At 35.9% G+C, this 5,520-nt stretch overlaps 1 non-coding gene across 1 annotated transcript; it reads left to right on the top strand.

Moving 5' to 3' along the window:
* The first annotated feature begins 2,130 nt into the window (after positions 1 to 2,130).
* LOC129301585 (small nucleolar RNA R71) lies at positions 2,131 to 2,237 on the top strand. The gene has a single exon (XR_008591046.1). It is a non-coding gene; the product is annotated as a small nucleolar RNA R71 (small nucleolar RNA).
* Positions 2,238 to 5,520: the final 3,283 nt, after the last annotated feature.

The raw sequence follows: 5,520 nt of genomic DNA, 5'->3' as shown, positions 1-5,520 counted from the left end.
AGCATAGGAGATATTTTAAACAAATCATGAGAAGAAGTAGTTGCATCATTCAAGCATGCATCAATCTCTAAACAAATAGGACAACTACATCCATCAATACATGTAGTAGTAACAAGAGACAAATCATCATCAACATGTGAGAAAGAATCAAGCATGTGAGACTCACAAGCATCATGAAGCAATAACTCAATGGAACTTACACCTAACAAAGAATAATCCTCAAAAGGATGTTTCATTGCTTCATATATATTAAAAATAACATGATCCTCTCCACATTTCAAAATCAAACTACCTTTTTCCATGTCAATCAATGTACGGGCAGTCCTCATAAATGGCCTTCCTAAAATCAAAATATCATCCCCACTCCCTTCTTTTGACATATCAAGCACATAGAAATCCACAGGAAATAATAGACCTTTAACACAAACCAACAAGTCTTCTACTACTCCATGTGGTCTTCTAACACTTCTATCCGCTAATTGGCATATCATAGGTGTCTTATGCATGCAATCAAGACTCAAGGCATGATAAATTGAAAGAGGCATAACATTAATGGCTGCACCTAAGTCTATCAATGCATGAGAAAAATGTGTGTTGCCAATCTTGCATGGAATTGTGAAGGAACCGGGGTCCTCACATTTTATAGGGAGTTGAGGCTTCATGATAGCACTCACAGATGAGGGTAATTGTACCCTTGCATTAGGCCTAAATTTTCTTTTATTTGTACAACAATCTTTCAAAAATTTGGCATACTTAGGAAAGTTCTTAACTACATCCATCAAGGGTACATTAACATGAATCTTGTGGAAGAAATCATATACCTCTTGATCAAATTGTCCCTTTACTTGCTTAGGGACCACTTGTGCTTGTGGAAAAGGAAGCTTCTTCATAATCTCTTGACTTTGCTTTCCTTCTTCCTTCCTTGAACTCTCCTTTCTTGTTTCACTTTGCTCGGCCTCTCCCTCTTTTTCCTTACTAAACAACTCGGCCATAGTCCCCTTTTCCACCTTAGATGGTGGTTGCTCACATATGATCTCCTCAATGTTTTCATCCTCATCATCTCTACAAAAAGATGCATCATTAGGAGCAAAAGAAGAACTAGAAACATTAACATCAATTGAAGAATTTAAAGAGGGCTTCTCGGCCTTCCCTTGTCTTTTGTCTTCTTGTACTCTTTCTCCCAACTCCTTGCCACTCCTCAATGTGATAGCATTAAGATTAGCTTTAGGATTAGCAACGGTGTTGGATGGTAATGTAGAGGCTTGAGCATTGGCTGCACTTAATTGGTTAGCAAGCATATTCATTTGAGAAGTAAGGGCATCAATTTTAGAGTTCATGTTCTCACACTTGTTACCCATACTCTCTACCTTGTTCCCTAAGCCATCATACATGTTTTTATACAAAGAGTTCATTTCAATCAACTGCTTACGTAACACATTCACATCATTAGAAGAGTTCGAATTAGAAGAACTCTCAATTGGAACAAGCCTCCTATCACTATAAGAATTAGAAGAAGGTGTAAGAGAATTACCACTTGGATTGTAGCTTTGAGAAGAGCTACCTTGAGACAAATGAGGTGGAGGGTCACGGCCAAAGGTGTTTTGATAGGATCCTCTTTGTTGATTGTCTTGTAAAGCCACATTTGGATTTGAATAGGAGAAATTAGGATGGTCTCTCCATGAAGGGTTGTAAGTATTAGAATAAGCTCCTTGCCCTTGCCTCCCACCATAGGATTGTTTTCCATTGTAGATAGCATTTACTTGTTCAAACTTAATAGGACAATTGCTTTCTACATGCATAGGTGAGTCACAAAAAGTACAAGAATAAGGGACAAGTGCTTGAGAAGTACTTACATTGCTCACTTGAGATATTTGTGGAGCCAACATTCTCCCAATCTTGGCAGCTAGCAAGTCCACATATGAATCATTAAGAACTGAGGAACCTACCATATTCACATTTCTCTTTTCCCTTGTAGAGTATTGAGCACCACTTGAAGCCATCTTGTCAATTAGTTCCCAAGCCTTTAAGGAAGTGAGGTCAATCAAGCATCCACCACTAGCGGCATCAATGTTAACTTTGTCTCTTGGAATCAAGCCCTCATAGAAATATTGGACTAAATTCTCACTAGAAATTTGATGGTGTGGGCATTTAGCCAAAAGGCCTTGGAATCTAGTCCAATACTCATAGAGACTCTCATCCTCTCCTTGTTGGACCCCATAGATTTGCTTTCTCAAATTGGTGACCTTGGAATTTGGAAAGAATTTATCTAAGAAGAGTCTTCTTAGCTCGGCCCATGTGCTCACTTTCACATAAGAAGGGTAGTTGAAATACCACTCCTTTGCTAAACCTTCAAGAGAAAATACAAAAGCCTTAGCTTGAACATCATCAACATTTACATGCATAGGCTTCATAGTATCACAAACCAATAGGAAAGTATGCAAAAACCTATGACAATCCTCTCCTGGTAACCCATGAAATTTAGGCAATGCATTAATCAAGGAGGATTTAATTTCAAATTGAACATTAGTAGGAGGAACATATAAGCCATAAGGATTATCATGCCAATTAGGTTGAGTTAATTGCCTAATGCTCCTCTCCTCTCTAGGGTTATGCAAGCCTTCAAATTCATTATTAACATGGCCATCATCATGCAAATTCTCATTCCCATTCCCATGGCCCTCATTATGCACATGCTCATGTCCTAAGATACCTTCCATTGTTGAATTACAAACCAAATGAGAATCAAGAATAGGTTGTGATCTTCTCAATCTAGAAATAGTCTTTCAATTTCTGGATCTAATTCAACAAAAGAGGTATGTTTTCTTCGGGTCATGCACTAATCAAGCTCAAGAAAATTAAGAACAAAGAACAAGCTAAACTAAAATGCAAATCAACATGAAACAATTCAAAACACACAAAAGCAAGAGAAATAATTTTTTTTTTTTTTTTTATTAAACTCAATAGCAACAAAATGAAAAAAAAAAATAACACCAAACAAGTAGAAAGAGAGTTAGAAATGCTCAATCAAGAAGCTTTGGCAATTCTGGAATTCGCACAGTAGGCTCTCTGGAGACAGTGAACTTGTGAATTTTCTATCAGCAAATCCACATGATAAATTCCCCTGAAACTTTTATGAGAAACACAAGAGATATACAGGAAAATTATATAAAACTTTTAGATTAAAAATCCTTCCCAATCGTTCCCAGAATTTTTCACAAGTTGGTCCTCAAGTCTGGAGAAACAGGATTTCGTCCAGAAGACCTTCAGAGCTTCTAACAAACTTTCAAATAGGAAAATGGAAAAATTGAAGAAAATCCTAAACACAAGAAACAAAGATAAGACAGCGATAAGAAAAATGAAACTGGAATCAATCAATTTGAACGCACAAAGAGGAAGATATGCTAACTCAAAGTTGAAACAGGGTTTTGGGAATCCTCTGTAATGGCTCCCTGGACCTTGTTAGATTGTAAAATTTCCACAGGACACTTCCCACGTCCAAAATTGACCAAACCAATTTTAAAGTGAAGCTAGGATATAGAGCTTTCAATGAAATAAATTTCAAGTTCAAATTCCCTCAGACTCATTCCCAGTTAATTTTTCAATTTCAGACAGAGACACTAGAAACAGAGTATTTTCAGCTCTACACCAAACCAACGAAAATTGCACTAATTTTTTTTTCTTTTTCAAAACAGAATAAAAACACTCAAAACACACAAAAAACACTAAACAAAACACAAAAACACAAATTTTTATAATTTTTCAAAAAATTTTCAGGAACACTAAAAATGTAAATTAAGTACTAAACAACCTTAGAATTAAACTTAAACCATTCCCCGGCAACGGCGCCAAAATTTTGATAGGAAATTAGTCGCTTATCCTCAAAATTACACTAAAGCTAACCCTAATGCAATATAGGGCCAACCCTAGGTCATCTCCCAAGGAATGGTTTTAAGTCTAATTGAAAGTTATCTAGTGAAATAAATCAACCAAAGTTTGTAGGAATTTAGTTATCTAGCTAATTATCTAAACTAATTACCTAATATGCAAGTAATTAAAATGCTAGTGAAAGTGAGTGAAATGAACTTCCCTTTTTACAATAATGGAACCCTAGAGATTAGTTGATTTTGGACTCATTATCTTCTCATGATTAGGCTAAGTTTAGCTTCCCTTTCCTCTTGACTAAAGCTGTCATGACTTAAGAAAATTATCCTAAGCCAATTAACCTAATTAGCTAACCTCCCTAGGTCTTAGATTAAAGTCCCTAGTTCAATTAACCAATTGGTGAAGACATTAGCCAAGTGATTCACTCAAAATCCTCTCTCAACAGCCATGGTCAAACACATAAATTGAGCAACCACAAGATTATGTCAAGCTACTCAACAACACAAGCATTAACACCACAAGATTATGCAATATTAACACAAGAAATTCACTAATTGAAAAACACAAGATTATGTGCCAAACAAAGAGTGGCAAAATTCAGTCATGGCTGTCCAAGGAAGAAATTAAATGAAACAATCCTCTCTCTTTACATCAACATCAAATTCAAATTAGAATTTATAAGCTAAGATGATTAAACCCTAGATTAAGGAATCTAACCATCTAGTAAAAAGAGAAGAGGATAGGAAACAAAAGAACTTAGCCAATTTGAAGCTCAAGACTCATCCTCCATCTTCATCTCTCTAGGATTCCACAAAGAAACTTAGCCAATCTTCATCTTCAAGAACCCTAGTGATTGCTTGTGAAGGCCAAACTCCATAGCTCTTGAATGATGGAAATGAGCTTCAATCCTTGTGAAAATGGAAGGGATGGAACGAAAATGAAGAGAGGAGAAGAATGGTATGAGTTTTGTGGAGGTTTGGTGGCTGAAAATGGAGGTTAGGGTGCTGGAAAATGAAGAACAAAAGAGAGAAAATGAAGAACACTATGAACAAGAGAGAGAGAATGTGGAAGATGAATGAGATATGTGTTGGATCCCATTTGGACTTAAAATGGCGTGCTCCTTGGTGTCTCCCATCAGCTGAAGCTTAATTAAAATAAGGAAAAAGAAATTAAAATGTAAATGGGAGCCTTGTCACACTTGCAAGGTGGCAACTTCCTATTGGTTTGTAGATGATTCCAATGTGTGCCTAATTTCCCATGTGTCATCCACATCATTTTAGCTGATCTAATCCCTCAAAATAATCATAATTCACGTGCAAACCATCAGCCATTGTCCTCAAGGAGTGTTGACCTCAATTGCCCAATTGATGCACAAGTCACATGCCACCTATGTCACATAAATCACATAATTCAATTAAATAGCATATGATATAATAAAATCTAATTCATGTCCAGAATTAAATTCATAATTAGAAGGGAGAATTTATTAAATTAACCAAGTTTCAGGCTGCACAAAATTATATAAAAATTTCACACAAAGGCAAACCAAAAACTAGGACAAACTAAGACACTTAAGAAAGTGTTGACTTTTTTATTTAATTACTCCCAAACTAAAATGAATTTTAAAAATATAATTTC

The sequence above is a fragment of the Prosopis cineraria genome, unplaced genomic scaffold, assembly GCF_029017545.1.
Source record: "Prosopis cineraria cultivar Desert tree isolate PC_DT_omini unplaced genomic scaffold, ASM2901754v1 PC2229, whole genome shotgun sequence".
NCBI classification, from domain to species: domain Eukaryota; kingdom Viridiplantae; phylum Streptophyta; class Magnoliopsida; order Fabales; family Fabaceae; genus Prosopis; species Prosopis cineraria.
The sequence above is the reverse complement of the archived record's forward strand: the minus strand, read 5'-3'. Positions and strand labels throughout refer to the sequence as shown.